The 26,996-nt window shown below is 41.9% G+C and overlaps 1 protein-coding gene across 1 annotated transcript in view; it reads left to right on the top strand.

The window, feature by feature from the left end:
* DLGAP2 (DLG associated protein 2) overlaps positions 1 to 26,996 on the top strand; it is a 345,317-nt gene that overhangs the window by 203,871 nt on the left and 114,450 nt on the right. Inside the window, exon 3 of the mRNA XM_056856455.1 lies at positions 22,858 to 22,923. The gene's annotated coding sequence lies outside the window, so the exon portion shown is untranslated. The remainder of the gene's footprint in view (positions 1 to 22,857; positions 22,924 to 26,996) is intronic.

Consider the following 26,996-nt stretch of genomic DNA (forward strand, 5'->3'; position numbering starts at 1 on the left):
TTTGGTAATATGTGGCTTGAGTAAAGGCTAGAGTTTTACCATTCTTGGTTTATGAAGTTTAGGGCATTGTTCTGTAAAAAAAAAATTTGGGGGGGGTTACAGGCAAAGCTTCCATAACAGTCACAGGAGCACTGGAATGGCTACACTACTTTATTCCCATGCATTTAGTGATATATACTGATGGATTTTGTCTTGCATGTTCCTGTTTGGTGCTACTACACTGGAAAGAGCCATTACCAACAGATGAATCATTACAGAGTTTTATAAAACTGTTTGTAGACAGAAATGGCTGAAGGCACACAGGAAGAGGAAATGGAGGATAATTTAGTGCTACATCTTCATAGCCAATTCAGAAAGAGCTACAATGGCAGTGGGGGAAACCCTAAGGGTTGAATAGCACAGTATTACAATGGCATGCCAAGGCCAAGCACTATCATGGGATGAAGTTGCCCCCTACAGAATGATATGACAGCTACTGGTACATTATTCTGTTCACCACTGTAGCTAATACAGGCTTATAGAACTGGTGCCACTGGCCTTTTATGCATGGCTGTTTCCCTCGCTGTCACCCCTCCAACAACTTTAGGTTTTTATTGTGATTATGCATGCCGTTTCCAACTTTGGCAATTGGACTCTATGGCATTGGAGTCCCTCCCCTGTCCAAACCCCGCCCTCCTCAGGCTCCTCCCCCCAAAAAATCTCCAGGTATTTCCCAACCCAGAGCTGGCAACCCTACCCAGAAAACGTGGGCAAAATGTGGGAACATGCAGGGGGAGAGCAAGGTGACCTCTGACGATCGGAAACGGCATGCATAATCACAACAAAGTCCCCAAATTGTCGGAGGGGTGACCACGAGGGCAACAGCCATGCATAAAAGGCCACTGTAACAACTATGGTGATACTAATTTTGCTTCCCAAATGTGTCTGAAGCCTGTTTGTAGTAGTCTTTGGGCCAAAGATGGTTATTCAAACTGGCATTTACACACCTGAGATCTTACTTTGGAGAGTGAAAAATAATTGTTGTGTTGGATTTTCAGAACACAGCATCAGCCAACAGTATGGTCACATGTCATAGAGGATATTGCAAGTTCTCAAACTGTTTTTTTAAAAGGCTATCAGTCAGATAGATCATTCCTGCCTTCTATTCCACCAGCAGTGTTCTGTTACCTCACCCAAAGTGATATCGGGTAAATGTAGATGCAATGCCACATAACATAGGGAACTATGGTAGGGAGGGGAAATTTCCCAATTTCCTCCTTCCTCTTCCACCACCAGAAGAAGTCCATGGAGAAGGCCCTCTTCAGAGGGAAAGAGGAGGGGACAGTTTCATCAAATTTCCCTCCATACTATTATCTCCTGCATCATGGGGCGTTGTGTCTGGTGGGGTCACCTGCATCAATATTTTGGCAATCACAGAGGGCTGCTGGGAGATGGGAAACATTTACCTCAGCCCACTCACTTGGAAGGGGTTTGTGTATGGCTTGGGGAAAAGAGTCATATTCAAAACTGTGATTGATAAAATGAACACCTAAATAATATGCAATTGTAGCGTATAAGCTTTTCTGCTAAAGAAGATGAACCCTTTGCTCCCTAATTTCTGAGATAAGATATCTGCATATTAAAAAGGTCAGTGTGGGTAAAGCATATTTTCTCACTGTGAAATCACTGACTAAAGAAAGAATATATTTCTAATAACTCACAAAGCCCTAATTCAGTACAAAGAAGTCACTTCTAAATGTTCTGTCAGACATATTCTGCAGTTTAGGCTCCAAAACTCAGTGCAGTTAATAATCTCTAGGTATTCAGAACAAATAATATATACAAGAGGGAACCCCTAAGGACTTATGGGGGGCATCTCATTTTTTTCCTCCCCACTATTTCCTCTTTCCCTTCCCAGAAAGCCCCCATATTAGAGTTGCCAACCTCCAGGTAGCAGCTGGAGAGCTCCTGCTATTACAACTGATCTCCAGCTGATACAGATCAGTTCACCTGGAGAAAGTGGCTGCTTTGGCAATTGGACTCTTATGACACTGAAGTCCCTCCCCTCCCCAAACCCCACCTTTCTCAGGTTCTGCCCCCAAAACCTCCCAACAGTAGCGAAGAGGGATCTGGCAACAAATGTACCTTTATCTGCTCTACTGTCTTCAGTTCCCCTCCCTGGCAGCCTCTACCTAGGAAAACTATGGACCAGTTGTGCGGTGCCAGGCCCACTAACATGGTAGAGAACCCTCAAGGTTTTTCCTGCATCATTCTGTCCTTCTCAGCCATTCATCAACCTATCTTTGATCTGCCTCCCATCTTCAGTTACATTTATTATTTATTTACCTCATTTATACCTCACCTTTCTCCGCAGTGGGGATCAAAGCAGCTCATATCATTCTCCTCCACTCCTTTTGATCCTCACAAAATCCTGTGAGGTAGGTTAGGCTGAAAGTATGTGACTTGTCCAACATCACTTAGTGAATTTTCATGGCATAATGGTGATTTGAACCTGGGTCTCCCAGATTGTACTCTGAAGATCTGACTGCTGCGCCACAATGGCTTTCATAGGGTGGCTGCTGTTGAAGAGTAGCAAGCAGCCAAGCCTAGGTGAGTCATGTAAGACTGGTGGTATCAAGTCACCCAGTGGTTGCTGCCAGGCCTATGCCCGATGAGTCCTCCCTCAAAGGCCAAAACAGGCCTGGAAAGGGCCCTGCCCCCTCCACCTTTTGCTGACAGAAACCAAGCCTAGAATGCAGTGTTTGCCTATTAACAGCCACTGAGGGCTTCTATTTGTTAAAGCTATAGGGACTCCTTTATCATTTCAGATTTTACTGCAAACCAGGACATTTTTCAGGTTTGTAGAAAGATCTGACTCATCCATTTGTGGCTCAGATCACCAGATTTAAGTATTCTCAGATATTGCTGACTTTGCTATTAAAATATACAAATGGGGGGCTATGAGATTTGCAGGGCGGGGATCCCATTTGCACACACACCTATTGCCGAGTCTGGCATGACTTCAGGCCCCACAACCTACGCTGGAGCCCGGTTGCAGTGATGGCAGTGTCTGGGAGCCACTCTGAGCCCAGAGCATCTCCTAGCATCTGCTGCCACTGCAGCAGAGCCCAGAGCAACTCCTGGTGTTCGTTGCCGCAGCGGCCAGGCCAGCTCCCAACATGTTCTCCAGGATCCACTGCAGCCAGGCCTGGAGCAGCTTCTGGCATCCACTGGCGCCGTGGTCAAACCCAGAGTTCCTGACATGGTTCCCGGCATCCACTACTGAGCCCAAAGCATCTCCCTACACCCACCACCTCCAGCTCTCCTAAACTATGGTATTTTATTTGAGGAGTATTTAAACCCCCAAATATAACTTATTAATATTTCAGATTTTCTGCAGACCTGGTTGGGAGGGTACTCCAATTTGCAGGAAAATCTGTTTAGTGTCTGGGTGGCCCTGATCCACAGATTTAGATATCCACAGATGGGGGGCCCATATGTCACTATAAGATATATAAATGATGCTGTGTGTGTGTGTAATGTGCCGTCAAGTCACAGCCGACTTATGGCGACCCCTTTTGGGGGTTTTCATGGCAAAAGACTAACAGAGGTGGTTTGCCAGTGCCTTCTGCACAGCAACCCTGGTATTCCTTGGTGGTCTCCCATCCAAATATTAACCAGGGCTGACCCTGCTTAGCTTCTGAGATCTGATGAGATCAGGCTAGCCTGGGCCATCCAGGTCAGGGCATAAATGATGTTACAGCATGGTAAATGTCAGAAACTTGGACTAATAATATTGGTAAATATCAGAATTTTCTGATATTTCCTTCGGGCATGTCAAAAATATAAGACACTGGTAAATATCAACATTCACCACACTGCTGATCATTAATCATGAGATATATAAAACAGAATCGTTCCTGGGGAGCTGAGAATAATATTCTATGAACTGGAAATCTAATGGCAGATTTCACAAGCAATGCATGAATTCTTCTCTCCATAAGTTATTTTTATTGGCAACAGAGCAAGTATTGGGATGGTCTTACATATAATATTGGATAGATTAATGTAGGCAGATCTTTCAATTATGCTCAAGGCAGCAAATTATTCTCAAATGAATTGGAAGGGGTAGAACTGAAGGGGGAAAAACATACAGTGAGATACAGTTTCATACCCTGATCTAAAAGAAAAAGTTACCAACTATTGTCGCTGCTGATTGGCAGTTGCTTATTTCCTAGCAAGTTATGCAGCTGCTGTGTTTTGCACTCCTCTGCCATTCAACTCAAAATAAAGAAAACTTCACAGCTTCTCCATGGCAACCGTTGCATCACTTGATACTTGTTCTATTTCCAAGGTGCCTGAAAGGCTTCACACTAGAAAAAAATAGGTATAAGCAGGCCGAGAGATATTGAGGGTGGTGAAGGTAGGATGGTATTTATAAAATATTTTCTGTCTTCCACTTCAGCTAGTCTTCACCTTTCCCCCTCTGAAAGTGCTGGAGCACGACATTCCTTCCAGGGCTGCCATTTAAACTGGCTGATTCAGTACAGCTGTCCCGGCAGTATGCATACTGCTGCTTGCACAAGCCAATTTATAAAGAGAGGCCTGGGGAGTTTCCTGACAGTCCTCTTCAGTCTCAGCGTCAGTCCGCTTTATGTTACAGTTTTGCTGTCCAGTAGACAATACCTGAACGCAACCCTCAAGCCCACCCAATCAGTTTTGAAAGGTGCGTACATGTACAGAATCCTCAATTCTTTCTTTGAACCAAACATAAACTGGGCCTATCTATAAATATAGAAGCGCTGTTCACATATTACAGTAAACACATGTAGATCCTGCTTGTACACGTGTACATCTGTTTGTAAGAAAGAGCCAACGTGTGTTCGCTTTAGAAATGAAACCGGGCACCAGTATGGGGTTTAAACCACCCATTCAGCTATACACACTTTGAATATAACATGAGCATTATTCAATGAGTATATAAAGAAAACTCAAATGTATACAGTAAATGAATTGTACGTAGAATCATAGAGTTGGAAGGGACCATACAGGGCATCTAGTCCAACCCCCTGCAGGATCACCTAGAGTATCCCTGACAAGTGCTTGTCCAGCCTCTGCTTAAAGACTGCCAGTGAGGGCTCCCTCGGTAGCTGATTCCACCATAGAACAACACTTACTGTAAAAATATTTTTTCCTAATATGCACCCGGTACCTTTCTGCCCGCAATTTAAACCCATTATTGCGAGTCCTATCCTCTGCTGCCAATAGGAACAGCTCCCTGCCCTCCTCTAAGTGAATGAACATTCACTGTAACTTTATTGGGCTTTATTTCTGGGTTTACCGAAAAATTCAGGTCCATTTTAGTCTATGGGGATTTTTTTCAAAGTTCCTGTGAGAGCATTTTTTGAAGTAGAGTCACCAAATTTGCAGCATGGCTGCAAGAGACTCTCCTTAGATGGACACCAAAGTTTGGTGGACTTTGGGACAGGGGGTCCAATTTGATGGGCCCACAAAGGGGTCACAGCCATCCTCCCAGCATTTGCGAGTTGAGCTGTTCATCGGTTTTTAGGTTCAGAAGTTCAGCGTTGCCGAGGACTGGCAGAAAGAGTCGATTGACAGGCTGGCACCTCAAAGTCTGGGGGCTCTCTTCATATCTGGGACACATAGCATGATGTCCATCCAAATTATCTTCCACACTGAGGAAAACAGCTTAAATGCAGGAAAAATAAGGCACGGAAAACATTTCTTTTGGTGGCAAATGACATCCAGTGAACAATCCTTTATTATAGTCATCAAGAATCTGATTTCAAGAGATGGTCATGGTATGGGGAAACAAAGCCTCTACTCAGGGCGACCTTCAGAGCAGGTTTTCGGGGGGGGGGGTTGCATTGGAGCTAGCCGAAGTCATGACCAAGGCAGCTCTTGTGAAGCTCATCCACATGGGAGGGGAGTCTTCTTCAAAAGCCCAATAAATAGCTGTAGAAGTAGTCGTTTTTTAGTTGGAAGGTGTATTCCTATGGACGGGACTAGATGAGCCCCATCTTTTAAAGTGCAGATCAGGTCACTGTCAGTTGATCAGACCAAGTTGGCTCTGATTACACAACCCCTACCTCAAAAGGGCCACAACTATGGGACCCTAACAAAAACGGTTTAAAAAAAAAAGACTAAAAAATGGGGAAAAGCACAGAGCCATGCATCTGAGCAAAGGCAAAAAACCAAACCCAGAAAAGCCAAATATTCATTTGGCTTTTTCAGGAATCACCTATTTGGCTTCAGGAAGAAGCCCGGTTTTTGGAAGTCGGTAAAATCGAAACCCGAATATTGCCGAAATGGCTAATTTTGGGTTTATTTTCAGCTTAGGTATATCAATATGCACAACCCTATTAGCCATCGTTGGGCGTTAAATGTGAGAAACCCAACTGAGATTTAATCCAGACAAAATGGAAACAATGACTGTACAAAGGCTGACAAGAATCTCAGAACTGCATGAATCTTCTCATTCCCTTACTCTTTCCTTAATAGTTATTTCTCACTGTACAATGACTGTGATATGGCAGGAGAGAAGTTAGGTGAGTGAATTCTAGTAATGGGTAGGAATCAGCTATTATTGTGACGTTCACCATCTTGCACTGGTCCCGAATCTCTTTCTGAAATAGGAGGTAACTACAGATTGCAATTAACAGTAAATCGTTGACCACCTCCAGAATGAAAATAAGATCCTCACTAGAGGTTCTAAACAGCAAACAGATGCTCTTGCCTGGAAAGAATGTGATGGAGGAACATTTTTCCATGTCATGATTTCTACTTCAAAGTTCTTAACAAAAAAAATTCAGGTCTCGGGAAAGAAAGAGGTCAGTTCATAACTACTTCACTCTTATAGTAGGTGAATCTGTACGCTCACAAATTGACATAGCCATTTCTCTTTCCCCTCCTCCTGTGACCTGTTTCAACCTTAATATGAAAATTCACCTCTCACTTTCCCTCTAATTTCAATGTAAGGCCAAACTTCTACTTTCTTCTGTATTGCTGAGTGATTATTGGTATGAAATATTGGAATCTGTTTGCTTTATACGATTGCTACGATCAGCTGCACTGTTTAGTGAGGTTGCAGGGGGACTGTACATTTTACTGCTCCCATCGTTCTGAACATGAGTATTCATCAGAAAAAGCTCCCTTTCTGGCGAGATCACTCATTGTGCCATACTAATGGGTAACTGTCAGAAACAATTACAAATGCAGTCATATTTGAATACAACACCATGATTCTGACTTCTGTATTGCTAAGTGACTATTCTTATAAAATACTGAATAACTTCCTATAGTTACTATGAGGTTTTAAAAAATGCCAACCAATGCTTTTTTGCAGCCTCCTTTTGAACATATCTAAGAGTGAGCTTTGAACTTTTGTGTAAAGGCTCTAAAACTTTCTTGAACCTTTATGTGAACCTTTAACCCCTCCTGTTAAAATTTGCAAGTGCTTTTCAGATCAGGCCAATATATGCTCCTGAAGTAAGGGGCTATGGCACCTGATCTGAGTTGCGCAATTCAGAATTCCCTGAAATGTGGCCAAGGTGGGGTGTAGCCCTTTCCCTGTGCATGCATAAACGTTACCCCAAAGTTTCCCTTCCACTGGGATCTTGCAATATAGAGCATGCCTATTAGGGTTGCCAACCACCAGGTACTAGCTGGAGATCTCTTGCTATTACAATTGATCTCCAGCCGATAGAGATCAGTTCACCTGGAGAAAATGGCCGCTTTGGCAATTGGACTCTATGGCACTGAAGACCCTCTCCTCCCCAAACCTGCCTTTCTCAGGCTCCAACAACCTCCCGCCAGACCTGGCAAACCTAATGCCTACATTGACATCCTTACAATATAAATTCCTAGGGTTGCCAGGCCACAACTGGCAACCTCCTGAAGGAATGGGGTGGAGTTGAGCGCACAAGTGGTGTACCGGCATGCTGACTTCCCTTCCAGCCAGCGTGGTGTAGTGGTTAAGAGTGGTGGACTCTGATCTGGAAAACCGGGTTTGATTCCCCACTCCTCCACATGAGTGGCGGAGGATAATCTGGTGAACTGGATTTGTTTCCCCACTCCTACACACGAAGCCAGCTGGGTGGCCTTGGGAAAGTTACAGCTCTGTTAGAGCTCTCTCAGCCCCACCTACCTCACAGGGTATCTGTTGTGGGGAGGGGAAGGGAAGGTGATTGTAAGCCAGTTTGAGTCTCCCTTAAGAGGCAGAGAAAGTCGGCATATAAAAACCAACTCTTTTTCTTCCTCCAGTAAAAACAGAACTGACCACCTTAGATGCTCCTGTATTTATGAAAACTCTGTGATGTTATTACGGAACTTTTGTAAAATGCTAGAGCATCCACATGGTTTTTGTTTTTTTAAACCAGAAACGACATAAGCATGCTGGAGCAATGCTGCCACATACTACCCCCACCCTGTTCTTCTTTCCAGCACCTAGGGTGCTGGCAGGTAACAAACCAGAATGCTGGAAGGCCTCCTGCTGTAGATAGACGATTGCTCAAGTGGTTGCTTAGATTGACTGAGCAGGCAGGCCAGCATAGATACTTTTACACAGTTGGCAGGTATATAATAGAGCCTGTATCTCTATTGTTTTAAGTTTGTTCCATTGCAGTGTGGTTGAAATGAAAAAGGCTTAAAGGATTATCTTGTCCAATTGCCTGTCCTAAGCTCCCACACCTAATTCTCCTCATTTCTCATAACTTTCAGTTGAAAACTAAACAAAAAGATGGCTAATAGCGTTTGAAGAATGATGAGTGGCTGGCACTTCCCTCAGTTCTGCGGTCTCAGTTTCTGGTTACCTACAGGCTTGCCAGATCAAAATCTGACATGCAGAATGTGCTTATATTAAGAAAAGCTGATGTTCCAGTGGAGACCTATTAAACTGAAGCCTTCTGATATAAAGGACTTCCATTATGTTTCATGCCCTTATGAATTCTGAATTAAGGTATCATTTCACAAGAGACATCTACCAGTTTGAGCTCATAAATAATTAAATTATGAAGTTTCAAGTCAGGCTGAAGAAGGAGTTTCTGTGTTTTATTGAGCAGATTGACTATGAAGAGGTTTAAGTTTGCAGTTAATATCTCAATCTAATGTACACGGCAAACAGGACACAATTCATCAGGCACACATAATAGGACTGGTTTTTTTTTTTATTTGTCCCTTTTTCCTCCCCTCCCAACTTAAAATTCAAAATAAAATTGTTGTGATAGTCTAATCCAAGACACCCACGGGATGGGGCAGTTAAACTAAACAAATTACAAAAAACTGAAGTGTGACTTCTCACACACCATTTGGTAGCCTGTCACCAGTCCCTTTCACTACCCAGTCAGCCAAACACCAAGGCACAAGCCTCTTACCCTCCTGGGATTAAGATTTAAAAAATCCCCCTTCCAAGGTAGAATGCTTACAAGGTGAGTTTCAGAAAACAATTAATTTGGCTAATATTAAACCTTAGATAACTAATAAATAAAGCTACCGTTACAGTTATAAGCGTTGGTTTAAATATCAATATGTTACCCAATGGCTGAGTTCTTTCAGGAATCACAGTCCAAAGTCTAAGGTACGGTTTCCAGTCAGTAAGACCCACCATTAAGTAGGGTTGCCAACCTCCAGGTACTAGAACAAATATGAAGTTAGCCTGCTATATAAGTAGTTAGTAAACCATGAAATAGCAGAAAATATGCAAAGTTTTATACTGCAATCTTTTTAGTTAGATATATGTTTCACAAATATTCACATTATATTAAAGCTCATATATGAATTTGTATAATCACAATATATCAATTGACAATCACAAATTGTGCAAATATCTCGCTTTGACTTGCATCTTGGAGATGTGAAGGTAGTCCCAGTGGCAAGGGTTTCTGGCAATAAGGTAGTCTTTTCTTCTTGCCACAGTCTTTTAAGTATAAGGTCTAACAGGTGGCAATTTTCAATTTGTAGCCAAGTGGCAATTTTCAGATTATAGGACAGGGTTCCGGATATTCCCTATTTCGACCATTCAGGTCTTCTTCAGCTGCCAACCAGGGCTGTATAGTAACACGCTCCTTGTGGAAGGGATCAATTGATTGCAGTATAAAACTTTGCATATTTTCTGCTATTTCATGGTTTACTAACCCCCAGGTACTAGCTGAAGATCTCCTGCTATTACAACTGATCTCCAGCCAATAGAGATCATCTCCCCAAACCCCGCCATCCTCAAGCTCCACCCCAAAAACCTCCCACCAGTGGTGAAGAGGGACCTGGCAACCCTACCAGTAAGACAAGGCACAGAGTATGCACCTGAGCCAAAGCTCAGGACAGGGAGGGAGCAAAAACAAGACTAGAATGATGGATCTAAACTATATTCTCACAGACCTGCATTGCCCTGATCCTGGTTAGCCAATCAATTTTCAATACCTTTATTGGCATGCCATCAAGCAATCAATCAAGTCAAAGGTTAACCAATCAATTGTGGGGTCAATAATGTCACTTGACCAACTCAACTGTTGCTGACCATGTGACTTTAATGGCTAAAGGAATGTGCCAATGAGACTGTACACTCTGCAGCTGTGCTAGGCCCACCTAGCAAACCCCTTTCCCACCTAGGATCTCAGGCATTAACAAGATGAAGCGTTCACTCCCAGCCCCAGTGTCCGTGGAGCTTATTATACTCAGTGGTGTGAATTGCACCTGGGTTCTCATCTCCCTTATCTAAGTGTCCTCAATTACCAACAACTTGCTGAGTTTCAGTAAACAAAGCTTCCGTCTTTCCCCGGCCTCAGCCTGAACCATTGTTTGAATAAAGCAAGAAACTGCATAAAGAGACCAGTTTCATGACAAAAATAAATAGACAATTCTAAAAATATTCCCACTTCAAAATTGAGACTTTTTTTTTTAAAGTGCTGGATAGAATAAACTGAAAATACAGAGGGTTCCTGCCTTGGTACAAAAGGAAGAGGGAAATCTCAGTCAAAGAAAGTCTGCAAGTTCCACTTAATTATAGTGTTGTGGTTTTCAAATATATAAGTAAGGCTACTAAGAGAAACAACTAAGAGAAAAATCTGTGTTGGGTAAAGAAAAAAAGGGCATGTTGGATGACTTGTTTCTATGGGGTCCAACCACCCTATGAGATGCTCAATAAAATCCCCATTAAATCACCATTCCATAAAGCATTCTAGTAGACTCGGTCCTCTATGCAAGCAACTTAATTCCACATTGTCTGATTTTTTTTCTTAGTAACAGTTTAGCATCAACTGTACCACAGCTGAGAGCTTGTAAACATAGTGGGAAGAAGCGGCATCATTAGTGGTGGAATATTTATCTTCTTGTTGCTTTTCCAGGCTGTGAATAATATCTGAGTTCATTGTGCCAAGTGGAATGAATCTCAAGGGTTCTAATTCGCTACAACATAAATTGCTGAAGGCAACTACATTGTTAGGGCACCTGTTGATGTGCTAATTATGCTCTTGTGTCTTCCGTATTAAATAAAAATGAACATATCTCTGCCATTGGTGACCTTGTGAAATATTAACAGATGAAAAAATCATGTAAAAACAAACCTGTGAAAGTTTTGGAGCCTTTATTTTCCTCCTATTTCATGGCTGTTGTTCAATAGCCCATGGAGACCAACAAACACTTTACATTTGAAGAAATTCAGCTGCAAGTCAGAATTTCACAGTTTAGTTAAATTTGACTTAAAAAGGTAAAGGTCCCCTGTGCAAGCACCAGGTCATTCCTGACCCATGGGGTGATGTCCCATCCCGACGTTTACTAGGCAGACTTTGTTTACGGGGTGGTTTGCCAGTACCTTCCCCAGTCCTCTTCCCTTTACCCCCAGCAAGCTGGGTACTCATTTTACCGACCTCGGAAGGATGGAAGGCTGAGTCAACCTTGAGCCAGCTACCTGAAACCGACTTCCGTTGGGATCGAACTCAGGTCGTGAGCAGAGCGTGTACTGCAGTACTTCAGCTTAGCACTCTGCACCACGGGGCTCTTCAAATTTGACTTACAGTATCATTAATGAATGACAAAATTAATTAGAAAAAAATGACATTCCCACCCAGATCATCTGATTCATTACAAATGGCATACTAATATTTTTACACTCCAAAATGGTAATACATGAGAGTATTCACATGCATAGGATATCTGAAGAGACATCTTGGAATGTCCTCTGAATAGCATTCTTGTGTGTATAAAGTGCCTTCAAGTCGCAGCCAACTTATGGCGACCCCTTTTGGGGGGTTTTCGAGATGCACACAGGATCGGCTGATCCCATTCATCCCAGTAGGGAAAAGGGGGGACCCCATATTTGGCCCCCCCTGATCCCATCTTTACAAAACTTGGGGGTTCTTTCAAGAAAGCTCCTCTGAAGATATGCTGAAAGTTTGGGGGCTGTACCCCCAAAAATGCACCCTCTGCAGCCACGGAATGGCTCGATTGTGTGCTGTAAATGGAATAAAAATACACATTAGGGGGGGACCCCTTTCGGGGCCCATATCTCAGGATCCCCTGACCCAATCTTTACAAAACTTGAGGGTTCTTGCAAGAAGCATTCCCTCAAGCTACCCTGAAAGTTTGAGATCTTTAACCCCAAAAATGCGCACCCTGCAGCCACGGAAAGGAGCGAATGTGCACACGCACCCCCCCACACACGGGGATTTCTCTCTACACAAACAGATACTCTCTTTCTCTTTCCGGGCTGCACAGCAGCTGGGCTCACCTGCTTAATCGCAACTGATTGGCCAGAAGAAGACCCTGCTTGGCCACCGATTGGCAGTGGGAGAATGCTGCTTACTAACTGACAGTTATGCTGCTGCGCCGAACCCCAAATTTGCCTAATTTATTCGCCGAACACACCGAACTCGCTGAATTCGGCTCCCCGTTTTCCCGCCTTTTTTGAGTTCTGTTCCATCTGAACTAAAAACCGCCGAATCGGGGGAAATTCGGCTGTTTTTCAGTTCTGGACGAACCGAATCGACAGCCCTATTTAGATCTGATCAGCGAGGGCAAACTTTGCTTTTAGTATTGGGTGCCCTTCCTTCCTGCCAGCCACCCTATCTGGCTTTCATTTCAACGTTTTGCTTTAAAGTAAAGGACCTAATATTTCACTTGGACATTTTTATACTATTTGAACAGAAGCTGCCCTGATGGATTTTCTAAATCCCAGTTGGATCTTCTTTATATATTTTTTTCTTTTACATTGCACATCTGTTGGAAATTTAGTTTATTTTAACTTATACCCATGGTTGACTTCTTCAAGAAAATGATTTCATAGACTAATACAGCCATGCAATTCTTTTAACCAGACTCAAGTCCTTTTTTAAAAAAAAATAATTTTATTTATTTTCAAGGATACAGAAAGGAAAAAGGAAAAAGAAATGGGGGAATTCCATCTGATGAAAACAAATACGGTTTTGTTTAAAAACAGTTTTAAAAACAGTCAACATATAAACAAATACGGTTTAGTTTAAAAATAATCAACATATTCAACCTTTAGTTATCAAGCATTTTGATTGAGTTGATATAGCTACGTCTATCTGAATATATATTCTAATAATGTAATTAACTATCCGCTGAAATGTAAAAATAAAATGATTGCCATTTTTCAGTAAACTGTTCTACTGACTCATTTGTAACAGGGTTAATCATAAATGTCATCCCTTAAAGTACAGACTCAGGTCCTTGAGCCTAGAATATGAACCTAGAACCTGATTGTGCATGATTTCTTCAGCACATTCACTTTCCTTAATCCTGACGGTTGTCCAGTTTGATGCAGAGATGTTCTTTCTTAGAATATGGTAGTCCACAACATTTTGATTTATTTATTTATTATTTGTCCTTAGTTCTTTTTTGTGAGCAGCTAATCCATGTATCTGAGCCCTGACCTGGATGGCCCCGGCTAGCCTGATCTCGTCAGGTCTCAGAAGCTAAGCAGGGTCAGCCCTGGTTAGTATTTGGATGGGAGACCACCAAGGAATACCAGGGTTGCTGTGCAGAGGAAGGCACTGGCAAACCACCTCTGTTAGTCTCTTGCCATGAAAACCCCCAAAAGGGGTCGCCATAAGTCGGCTGCGACTTGACGGCACTTTACACACATACAATCCATGTATCCATTGTCTGTGTCTGCCCCTTTCATCCTGTTATTCAGAAACTAGCATGAATCTATGGAAGTTTTATTGCTGAACGAATCTCATTTTCAGTCATTAGAGTAAAAGCAGAGTGGAGGCTTGGGTGTACAGCTGTGTTCCAAGCGGAACTGGAAATTGGAGATTAAAGCTAATCATTGCCATTGTCCTGACAGAGCAGAAATGACTCATTAATTGAACATATATCTTGTCCTGTCATGGAGAGGGGAAGATGATACCACATTTTAAAACCATGTGATGCTTTCATTTAAGATTTGATGGTAAAGAAGGGTGGGGGGAACCCAAGACTTTATTTGATTTCCCCCCTGTAAAGGTGGCACCATACAGCTCCACAATAACTGCAGTAATGTTCTAAGAATGTTTCTGAAAACCCACGCATCACGTTTTGTACCAAAACTTCTTATATCATCTGTAATATACTATTGACTTCTCCTATTTGAAGAATATTTTGCTGAACAGACATGAGTATGTTTTGATAACTGCATCCACCCATTTTGGTATACAATGTCCCATCAATCCAAGTGCTTAAAGTATATAATTTTTTAAAAAATCATGTGAGACTGACTTTGTTTGAAAATACACAAGGGGTTCAAAAGTATAGAATGTAGTGCTGTTTTGTAACAATGTTGTGTATAGGTACTAGCTGGAGATCTCTTGCTATTACAACTGATCTCCAGCCAATAGAGATCAGTTCACCTGGAGAAAATGGCTGCTTTGGCAATTGGACCTATGGCATTGAACTCCCTCCCCAAACCCCGCCCTCCTCAGGCTCTACCCCAAAAACCTCCCACCAGTGGCAAAGAGGGACCTGGAAACCATAGTTGAGTAACAGTTACCCATCTATGAACACCTTGCTCAGCTGACAGAGGTTCTGGTAAATACATAATTTCACAGGTTGTGCAGATTATTATCTGGACTTAATAAATAATATTGATGGTAACTTTAATTGTGTTTAAAGGTGGAAAGCTATTGCAGGTTGTACTTTTTTTTTACCCTACTTCCAAGGATCTCAGAATAGTGAATATTGTTTTCTTTGTGGTCTCTGCATCACGACAGTGGAGGGAGGGAAGATTCAGAATGGATCCTCATTTCACAGTGTTCTACAGTTAGGCTTTTATGTATGAAACCTTCCTCCCTACTGAACTTGTTGCATGTGTCCAAGGGGGAGGAGGTATGATTTCCTACTTAATTCCCTCATGGCTCCCACAGCCACAGCACTGATGAGAACATCCTCCTCAAAGAACTCTCTTGTGAGCAACAGGTTCACAGTTTTTCTTCTTTTCAAATTTCTCTCCTCAGTATTTTCCCTTTTTATCCATCCTTGACCCTTTTCACCACTGGCTAATGTTTTTGAGGAATCCCGCCCCACCCACACTGCATATGGCTGGACATACTGTGTTCAGAAGGTGCCAAAATGTGGGAGCAAGTCATGCCCATCTGTGGAGGGTAATAAAAATCTGTTTTGCTTGCGAGAAGAGTTCAGCATCAGAATTCATGCCCATTTCCAAAAGGCACCCATTAGAACCATTATCCCTTCTTTCAGCTGTGCACTAGGAATGAGCCTCATACAGCATCGTCATGTGCATAATTTCTCTAGTCTAAACCTATCAATGTACCCTGGAGTAACTCTATATAGGATTGCACTGTTAGCGTTGGATGTGATTATGGACCTCACAGAAACTCTAGCTTTGTTGACTCCAGGTAAGTAAGATGATATAAAATAAATTAGCCTACGTTTCAGCCCCTATGCCATCAGGGTCAGCGAAACTGGCTAGATCCAGGCCACTAAAACAAAACCATAGGCCTCTTTCTTTTTCCACGGCTAAACATAACTAGGGTTGACAGGTCCCTCTCCACCACTAGCAGGACGTTTTCGGGGCGGAGCCTGAGGAGGACAGGATTTTGGGAGGGGAGGGACTTCAATGCCATAGATGCCAATTGCCAAGATGGTCATTTTCTCCAGGTGAACTGATCTCTATCGACTGGAGATCAGTTGTAATAGCAGGAGATCTCCAGCTAGTACCTGGAGGTTGGCAACCCTAAACATAACAGATGGAAGGAAAAGCATCATCTGAAATCTGAAGATCAGAGATCAGCCCCTCCAGTTCAATCCCCCCGGGAATAAGCACCTTGCTGCACACCTCCCCTATTCCAGTGCCTGAACTACTGGATCTGGCTCAGAGAAACACAAACCAAAATGTAGTAGCAGACATCATGGCACTGACAAACATAACTTTTAAGTTTGGCCTGTCCTGTCCTTTATTAAAAGTAAAAGTTTGATTACTTTCCAAAGATACACATCAAGGAATATTGACATTAGACTTCATTTATACTCCAAAGACATATCCCTACTTCCTGGCCCATAACAACACTTTTACCTCAAAGGAAGATGTCCTTTGAGCTGAAACTAAAACATAGCTTTTCTTTCACAATAAGCAAGGGTGACAAGCAAGGATGAATATGTAGTGGCTAACACAGGATTGTTGCTATGGTAGAATATGCCACCATTGCTAGCAATCTACTTATTCTCTTTGAGTTTCTACTAAAGACCAGTTTATATCAGAAAGGAGAAGAAATATATGTGGGTGTGTTTACTTCAGAGACTGATACTCGTACCTTTTTCATCAGCAATAACTTGGCAAAGAATGTTCAGTCCAATCTTAGAGTTTATTAAATACAGAAGAGATATGTGGGGAAGATGGAGAGATACAGCAGTTCCAAAAGAAAGTAGGAGTTTCTAGTTAAGCTGTACACCTAACAATAAAAAATCATTTACCAGACAGATGGGACAAAAAGTAGATTCACAATAGACAGCTGGCAACTGTCCATAACTTTCATGATATTTTTTGAGGTGTTCCAAGAAAGAGAGGCAAGGAGTATCTAGATTAATCTGAAAGGAGATGGAAGCAACTTTTTCCTGTTTTGGAGGGTCAAAGCCAATAGCCCAGGATCAGGTGTGTTTTGCAGTCTGCACTGTGGGGTAATGAGCAGAGCCTGGATCTCATTGAGAGTTGTACAAAGGTGCCGGATGAGCCAGATGCGTCTGGTTTGGGCAATCCATTAGCGAGGTTGTTCCCATTGTCTCTAGAAGTCTGCTTCTGTTAAGGGTGTTTGTCTCAAAGATAACTGAGAGCATAAACAATAGGCGGGACAGACCTGTTTTCTTTTTAATCTTTTAAATTTTTATTTATTTATTTATTCATTCATGTATTAATTTTTCGATTGTAGCCCACCCTCCCCAGCAAGCCAGCTCAGGGTGGGTAACATCAGTTAAAACCATGCAATAATAATTGGTAACAAAAAAGTCAACAATAAAATACCTAAACCCCCAAAACAACAAGGTGGTGCTCAAAATCCCACATATTTGCTTGCAAAAACAGCCTCCTTACATGCAGATGAGAAATCCATTGGTCAGTTTATGCATAGTGAAACTTTATATATGTGCACAATTCATGTGTTACTCCTATTCACACAACATGGCAGCTGAGCATATTGGGTTTGATCACATGGGTTCTTGATACATGTGGATGTAATGTCTGAAAAGGACTTATATCAGCAAGACATCTATGCAGGAGGGCCTTGCATTTCTTACAGCAGAAAAAGTACTATATAAATTATCCCAGCATTTTTCTTTTTAAAATTAATCCATATTTCTTACGTGGAAAGAATATTTCCAAATGTTGATTGTGAGGAGCTGATGCTTTCAAAAGCTCTACCATTATTGCCAGAGCAGTAATGGCACACATCCATCTACCTACCGACACCTGGCAAGTCACAGAATTTAAGTGAATGGAAGTACATTTTTAATATACATAAGAAAAGCTCTCTGGATTGATTGTGGAGCCAATGCTCAGCTACTGTTGCGTCAGCACTGTGTGACATGAAGGAGAGTGTTCGGCTCATAAAATTAAATAGACAACTTTTCATTTTATTTGGCCAGTAATGAAAATGACTTATGACATGGAGAAAAGTTACATTAGCCAAGCAAAAAGCATGCATGTCAGATGGGGGAGGAGTGAAATACTCTGGATCGAGTGCTAGTCAACTTCCGACCAAAGTGATCTGCTTTAAAAAGCTGGGAAAGCAACCCATAATTTTAGCTCCTTAAGTATAAAATTTACAAAATGAATCTATTCACAATTTGGCTCCCCTGGCAGTTGGTTTTAAAGGGCAAAAAAAAAAGTATCATATTTTACTCCATACAAAGTGTTTGCAGCAAACTTGGCAATAACTTAGTTTGCACTTTGGGGTTAAATACAGGGCCTCAGCATAAAAATGATTTGGAGAAGCACTTGTGTGCATGAGACATCAATGCACAAGAAGCCTATATATAGTTGTTCACCCTCAAATAACCTTTTCATGGTTTATTCCTATTTGTTTTATATTATTCTCCCAATAACCATGTGAGGTAGGACACTATTATTCTCATTTTATTGAGACTGGAAATAGTGACTTGTCCTTGCTTGTGAAATAGTGAATTCTTTGCTTATCTCCATTTTTGAGAACAAAATTACCTTTCTGTTTAAATTCCTTGTCATACTTTTTAGTTTGCTACCATTTCAATATCTTTTAAAAGACTTCAGTCTCGTCTTTGTCTAAAGCCAAATTAGAGGCTCCACTTCTCAATTTTGAAATGTAGACAATGAGCCATCTCCATGGCAACTGCCTGATTTATGTTTGTATTTAATTAGAGTTGTCCATTACTTCTCCAAATAGAATTTAATTTCAATACATGTGCCTGTCACGTTTTAAAAGATTCATTATATCTAATCTGCAAGCGGAGTCACTGGATTTCTAGGAGGCTGCATATTATATGCAAAGTATATTTAACTGTTTCAAATAGAAATGGCAACTGTTCTCCTTTTTTCCAAAAGATTTGTGAAATGTGCCAGTTCTGTCTTCCACAAAGTCTGCGCAACATTTCTAATTGTTATGATCTAAATCATGTTAGCTGACCTTCAGGGTATATCAGAACCAGAAGGGGAAATTTGCATTTTGTTTAAAATTGGTTAACTTCTACTAAATCAGAAGCAGAAGTTGTAATTTAAACAGATGCACTATGGCATATTGATTATTGATGAATTAATATGTATTTTGACATAAATCTTTAGGAAGTTCTCTTGTACAAGCTCAAAGTTGACTCAGTCTTCCATCCTTCCAAGGTGGGTAAAATGAGTACCCAGCTTGCTGGGGGTAAAGGGAAGATGACTGGGGAAGGCACTGGCAAACTAACCCGTAAACATAGTCTGCCTAATAAACATTGAGATGTGACGTCACCCCATGGGTCAGGAATGACTCGGTGCTTACACAGGGGACTACCTTTACCTTTAGCTACAAGAAATTAGGCAATGTAAATGGAGGGCTAGAATAGAATCTTAAGCAGCTGAAGTCAGTGGGGCTTAGGGTTGCCAGCTCTGGGTTGGGAAATACCTGGAAATTTTGGGGGTGGAGCCTGAGGAGGGTGAGGTATGGAGGGGAGTGAGACATCAATGCCATAGAGTCCAGTTGCCAAAATGGCCATTTTCTCCAGGGGAACTGATCTCTATCTCTATTGTAAAAGTGGGTGTTTGTGGATTGGATCCTATTGAAGTAAAGAGGGAGGATATTTCCTTTTTGACCACTGAAAAGGTTGTACCAGGGATTGTGGATCTACATGAACAAAAGCTATGTTGGGCAGGAGCTGCAGTAAGGAGGGGAGATGGGCAAGAGTGAAGAGAAAAGCTGATGGGATTGAAGCCAATGAGTGCATGTATGGTAAATGGAGAGATTGTTACCACATGTACTCCCTTTCATGTGTATTCTTAGACATGTGTGGATTCTCTAACTTTGGTTTAGGACATTCACCCAGAACTGCAACCACTTTGGAGGAATTAAGCTCATAGTCGGTGAGAAACCTCTTCCCACTTCCACAGCCTGGCTAGCATGGAAAACTGACACATTCACCAATAAGGTGAAGCAGAACATGATTTAGGGATCTTTTCCTGGATAGTGAGAAGAGCCCCATGGTGCAAAGTGGTAAGCTGCAGTAATGCAGTCAAAGCTCTGATTACAACCTGAGTTTGATCCTGACGGAAGTCAGTTTTAGATAGCCAGCTCAAGGTTGACTCTGCCTTCCATCCTTCCAAGGTTGGAATGAGTACCCAGCTCGCTGGGGGTAAAGGGAAGATGACTGGGGAAGGCACTGGCAAACCAACCCGTAAAAACAAATCCTGCCTAGTAAACATCGGGATGTGACATCACCCCATGGGTCAGTAATGACCCGGTGCTTGCACAGGGAACCACCTTTACCTTTTTACCTACCTGGATAGTGTGTAAGCAAGCTCAAAGAGCCTCTTATAGGCTACCAGTGACCACAAAACAACCAGATCTTTTCCAGAGAAAGTTTTCAAATTTATTAAGGGAAATATAGGCGTACAGGAATTGAAAAGGTACTTGTGACAGACAGGAGGCTGTCCTGCCCCTGAAGGGAAAATCAGCCACTACTGTAGATGAGCCCATAAAATACATTGGGGGTTAAACCCCCCCCCATGTTAGAAGGAGTGCCTGAAGGCTTAAGAAACTGATATCTCAAGTTGCCATTGCTAGGCAATCACAACGGTATTGTCAGACTTCAAGATTTGGTTTCTGTCAAGAAAAGGCAGGCGGAGGGATCATGGCCCTTTTGGGAACAGTTTTGGCCTGTGAGGGAGGACTTACTGGGGCCTGGCCAAGCAGAAATCACTAGGTGACTTGCTACCATGCGACTTGCATGTTCCACCCAGGCCCAGTTGCTTGCTACTTTTCAACAGCAGCCACCCCACAAAAGTCAGTGTAGTGTAGTGGCTAAAATTTCAGATTAGGATCTGGGAGACCCAGGTTGGAATCCCCACTCTGCTGTGGAAGCTCACTGGGTGACTTTGTGCCAGTCACAGACTCTCTGTCTATCCTACCTCACAGGGTTGTTGTGAAGATAAAATGGAGGACAGGAGAACAATATCAGCTGTTTTGTGTCCCATTAGGGAGAAATGTGGGGTATAAATGAGGTAATTAAATAATATAACTGAAGATGGGGGGCAGATTAAAAGTAGGCTGGCTGATGGATCAGAAGGAAAAATGGAAGCAGGGAAGGGGTATGGGGGCTACCTGGAGGAAAGAAGGAGGAAATAGTGGGGGAGGAGATACAGAGGGGAAAAGTCATTTGTGGGTTCCCAACTTGTATTAAATAATATTAAATAAGGCAGTCATGCTGGGTATTAAGGGGGGAAATCCTAGAATTTTAATAGCTGCTTTCTCCTATGTCTGATTCCTCTGATGAGAGTTACAGTTCTTTAGAATTCTATTCCAGTGTGTTGGGAGTTTTATCCCAGTGTGTTTCCAGTTGACAGCAATAACTTATTTAATGTACATTAATTCTGAATATGTTTTAATAATATTAAACAATCTGAACAATTTTTTTAAACAAATAAAGCAAGACAAACCCCAGTAAAATAAATGGGGTGAGCCATTTCTTAGTGGTAGAGTATCTGTTTTGTATGCAGAAAATCCCAGGAGTCAATTCCCAGTATCTCCAGTTAAAAGGATCAGGTAGTAGGTGATGTGAAAGACTCTAATCTGACCCTCTGCTGCCATTCAGAGTAGACAATCAATTGTCTGACTTGGAATAAGGCAGCTTCATGTGTTTGTATTCAAAATGGAATAATGAGCAATTGTTTGAATGTTTCTTGAATGCTGATCAGAATGTATGTATCCCCTGTAAAGCAAAAGTAAAGAAAACTCTTTTTTGCCATCAAGTCACATCTGACTTATGGTGACCTCTGGTACAGTTGTCAAGGCAAGAGACATTCAGAGGTGGTTTGCCAGTAGTAGCCCCCATATTAGCAAACATGGAGATTAATTTTAATGGTATACTAAGTACAGAGAAAATAGAAATCAAATTGGGTAATTTCATCTAGTGGTTGAAAACTCAGTTTGACAAAAGCCTATTAAGTAGCATATCATCTTCCTTGCTGGAAAACAATTCCAAGCTTGACTGAGCCTGAATTCAGTGGAATCAAATTTGCTAATTCTAGTCCCAGAGAATGCTGGAGTCTCTTATGTTGCAGTAGGGCCGTAAGGAAGTCAGAGGCAGAGTGTGCTTTGAAACTGAAGAGGTTTCCCACTGATTTTTTAATGTTGATGTGTTTGGCAGATTTTGTATCCATTCTTTCTTTTGTGTGGAGACTGGCTTGTTTGTCCTATATGAACAGACAAAGGACATTATTAGCAAGAAGTAGCATATATCACATTGGAGAATGTGAAGGTTATGAAATTCCTAATCTTACTGGGTCCTATAATAAAGTTGGCTGCTTGGATTTGGGGCAGAAATGCATTAGGCAGCTATAATTGATATTGGGACTGTTTACTATTTCCCCCCAGAATAAATAAATGAAGAAAGTCTAACTAAATCTATGGGAGTCGGACTACTGAGCAAGAAGAACTGTAATGCTATATACGACTTTTCTAATTCAATGAATAGAAATTGGCAAGATAAGCTAATACTTGAAAAGAGTGTTAAGAAAACAGCTGAAGGGCATTGGGGTAGAAAAACTATGAAGGTCAAAGTGTACAAAATATTCAGATATATTAAAAGGTTTTGTCCTGCACTGTTCTTGTAGGGGACCTTGAGTTTTGTTGTCAAAACGTATCCAGGATCCTGATAACATTTATGCTGTTTACTTTGTTTCTGTCTTTTCAGAGGAAGAAGGCGGCGATCTCCTCAAATCGGGGATCAGTTTTCCAGGGACGCCAGAGGAGGAGCTAGGTACAGATGTTATTTTTAATATTTTAAAAAATCCGGTTCTAAGTAACCATTAGATGCCACCCAGTTCTTATTTTAAGTTTCTCCAACTGAAGAACCAAGTATGCACTTCCATGTAAATTTGTGTTTAAATCCAGAATTAGCTGAAGAGGAATTTAATTGTGTACTGATTTAAAACTAACTAGTTAACTTCTGTACTCCTTACATACTACAGAGGTTTATACCTTTTTTAACTCTCTCTGCTTTTCTCTTCATTCATACAGGACACAAAAAGCCATTAGTTCCATGTAAATACATGTACAAACACAGAGAACAGACTAGGAGGGCTGTGTGTGCTCAAGCCATGATTCTCCCCTCACCCACAAGTAAATAAAGCCATTCTGCATGGGATAGACTCACCAATTTGTTCACAGAGTCACTAACTAGGATTATATAACAGTACAAGTTTAGAATTCAATGACTACTTTTTAATACATCAAGGCCTTTCATATATGATGACTTTAGAAGAAGAAGAGTTGGTTTTTATATGCTGACTTTCTCTACCACTTAAAGAAGAATTAAACCCGCTTACAATCACCTTCCCCTCCCCTCCCCACAACAGACACCCTATGAGGTAGGTGGGGCTGAGAGAGCTCTAACTGTGACTAGCCCAAGGTCACCCAGCTGGCTTCATGTGTTCAAGTGGGGAAAACAACCCGGTTCGCCAGTTTAGCGTCTTTTTATATGCTGACTTTCTCTACCACTTAAAGAAGAATTAAACCCGCTTACAATCACCTTCCCCTCCCCTCCCCACAACAGACACCCTATGAGGTAGGTGGGGCTGAGAGAGCTCTAACTGTGACTAGCCCAAGGTCACCCAGCTGGCTTCATGTGTTCAAGTGGGGAAAACAACCCGGTTCGCCAGTTTAGCGTCTGTCACTCATGTGGAGGAGTGGGGAATCAAACCTGGTTCTCCAGATTACAGTCCACCGCTCCAAACCACTGCTCTTAACCACCACACCACTACAACCTCTACACCACGCTGGTTCTCCTGAGATGTATTCCCAAGTGTCCATTTTAGCACATGTGCATAACATGGAATCCTGCCGTCAGGATTTACATGTGTGTCTTTATGCATGGTGCCCACATGCATGGTGCCCATAACATCTTTCACAGTCATTTGTTGTTGGTAAAGTGGTCCTTATACTACTGAGTGATGCATTTCTACTGAGTTCACTTAAGTCATTGTTGATAATTTGGAGCATAATAGACAGATTAAATGTGTGTAGTATCCATAGGGTTGCTAGTCTAGGTGGGGCCTTGAAATCTCCCAGAATTACAGCTGATCTCCGGGTTACAGAGATCATTTCTCCTGGAGAAAATGGATGTTTTCAAGTGTGAACTTTTTGGCACTATACACTGCTGAGGTTGCTCCCCATCCTAAACTTTGCCCTTTCCAGGGTCCAGCCCCAAATCTCTAGGAATTTCCCAATGCAGCACAGGCAGCCCTAAATATCCACTGCAATATTATAAAAATAGTTACTGTTTGTCAGTCTCATGCATGTGTGTGATGTTACATAGTATTTTTGTGAGTTAGTCGCTTTCACTTTATAATGGGAAGGAAGTAATGTGGCAAGTAAAAGGAAGTAATGTGGCAAAATGTCTATGGGTTCCTAGTACGCAACCATTTTCATTCCAGTCACAAAACTTTCTTCATGAAAATGTTATAATAATCAATACATTTTTTGTGTGTAGCAGAGGTGGTAGATACAATTTTTGCCTTTCTTCAACAGCACATCATAACAACATTAAAGCTCGCTTTACTTTCTCATGCCTCGTGGTATACTGGCCAAAATATTCTTGGGTGGACATCACTGCCATGGCAATGAATACCTCTGGCAGTTATTGTTTCAGTTGCTTGGTTACCAGTCACCGACAGGCAGAAGAGCCTCTGACTTGATCAGACCCTAAGAGTCACTGGCTGTCATTAAGTGACCCATTCTGATCCTAAGAATTTCTTCTTGCTATTGGCTAACCTGCTCTGATCTGGAAAAGGTCCTAGAAAATAAGGATTGGGGGGAAACCACAGGAAAAGAGGGCTGGAACAGAGGCAGGGGTCTGAGATGGAAAATCTGCAAGAATAGGATTGGTCAGGAGCTGGAGAGGAGAGCAATCATATATTGTTGGTTCTTGTAGGTTATCCGGGCTGTGTAACTGGTCTTGGTATTTTCTTTCCTGATGTTTCGCCAGCAGCTGTGGCAGGCATCTTCAGAGGAGTAACACTGAAGGACAGTGTCTCTCAGTGTCAAGTGGGTAGGAAGAGTAATATATAGTCAGAAAGGGGTTGGGTTGAGCTGAATCATTGTCCTGCAAAAAGTATCAAAGGTAATGTGCTAATCATTGAACTGTAAGTATCAAGATAATGTGCTAATGAGGGTGTGGTATGTTAATATGGAACCATTGTATCCTGAAGTGATCTGTTAATGTGTGAAATCCAAAGCTAATCTGCATGGCTATTGTTGACTGTAGTCTTTGTTAGTCTGGAGGTTTTCAGGACTGGAAGCCAAGCCTTATTCATTCAGGTTTCCTGTCCTGAAAACCTCCGGACTAACAAAGACTACAGTCAACAATAGTGTTACTCCTCTGAAGATGCCTGCCACAGCTGCTGACGAAACGTCAGGAAAGAAAATACCAAGACCACGGTTACACAGCCCGGATAACCTACAAGAACCAATGAACTCTGACCGTGAAAGCCTTCGACGATATTTTAATCATATATTGATTTGAAATGGCCAGTCAGATTTTTGTCTGCAATGCTAGCAGTGAATCCTATACAGAATTACACACTTCTAAGGCATAAGAACATAAGAAAAGTCATGCGGGATCAGACCAAGGTCCATCAAGTCCAAAAGCTGTGCGGGGTGGGTGGAGAGCGAGACCAGATCCCGCCGCCGGGACGATCCGCCGGGCCCTCCCTCCTTCCCTTCCGCTCATCGTGTAATGCAGTGAGGAAGGGAAAGGGTTGGGTGGAATCGCCACATTCTTTCTCTTGCTTTGCGGGGGAGGTGAAAAACAGGAAGACAGAAAAGATCCACCTCTGTAAACTGCTTGAATTGACAGTACATAGGATCCAGCTTGTGGCTTGTCAGCTCTGGTAACATTGAGCCTCTAGAGAAGGCAGGCTGAACCTTTATCTGTGATATTGCTTAATGATTGAGCTTCCGCTGTTCAACTCACAGATAGGGAGATTTATGTTAGAAAATAAAACGATAGCCTGTGTTTATGACCAAAAACTGCTAGGGTTAACTATTTTGCTATGTGGTTGGTAGAATCTTTGTTAAACAAATGTGGCTGGTCATTCATGCAGTGGATCTGTAAATTTGGCCTTACTGAACAATGGCTAACAAATTAGCTAGAAGATGAAACAAGCAAGAAGAGAGCAAATATTGATACAATGGGCATCTATGCGTAGCTATGTACGTAATAACTTAATATTAATAACTGGAATTAATAACAATATATTAAGCAAACATCCGCCCTTATACTTATTAGGGTGCCAAGAGGGAAGGCATGCAGTAGCTTTATCATTACGCAGATGTATGTGTGTTAAGTACAGACAAGTCACTTCCGACTTACAGCAACCCTATGAATTAATGACCTCCAAAACATCCTATCATTAACAGCCTTGTTCAGGTCTTGCAAACTGAGGGCCTGGCTTCCTTTGTAGAGTCAATCCATCTCATGTTAGGTCTTCCCCTTTTCCTGCTGCCTTCAACTTTATCTGGCATTATTGTATTTTCCAGTGATTCTTGTCTTATCATAATGTGAGATAAAAATAAAGTCAAGGCCAAAAGTACCAAATAGGTTAAAATATTTTTAAGGGCTTCTTCAGGGGAATCTGTAGTTATTGCAGTAGACTTTCAAATGAGCATACATTTCTGTTCTGGGTAATATTTTTTAACCTATTTTGCACCATTAGCCTTTGTGTTATTTTTCTCTCGTGTTACTGGTGTGGCCCTTTTATTTATCTTTGCTTATCATACAGCCCATTCCTGAGCTGACGGCATGCGGAGTTGGCGGGGAAAAGGCGCAGCAGT

The sequence above is a fragment of the Euleptes europaea genome, chromosome 10 (genome assembly GCF_029931775.1).
Source record: "Euleptes europaea isolate rEulEur1 chromosome 10, rEulEur1.hap1, whole genome shotgun sequence".
NCBI classification, from domain to species: Eukaryota; Metazoa; Chordata; class Lepidosauria; order Squamata; family Sphaerodactylidae; genus Euleptes; species Euleptes europaea.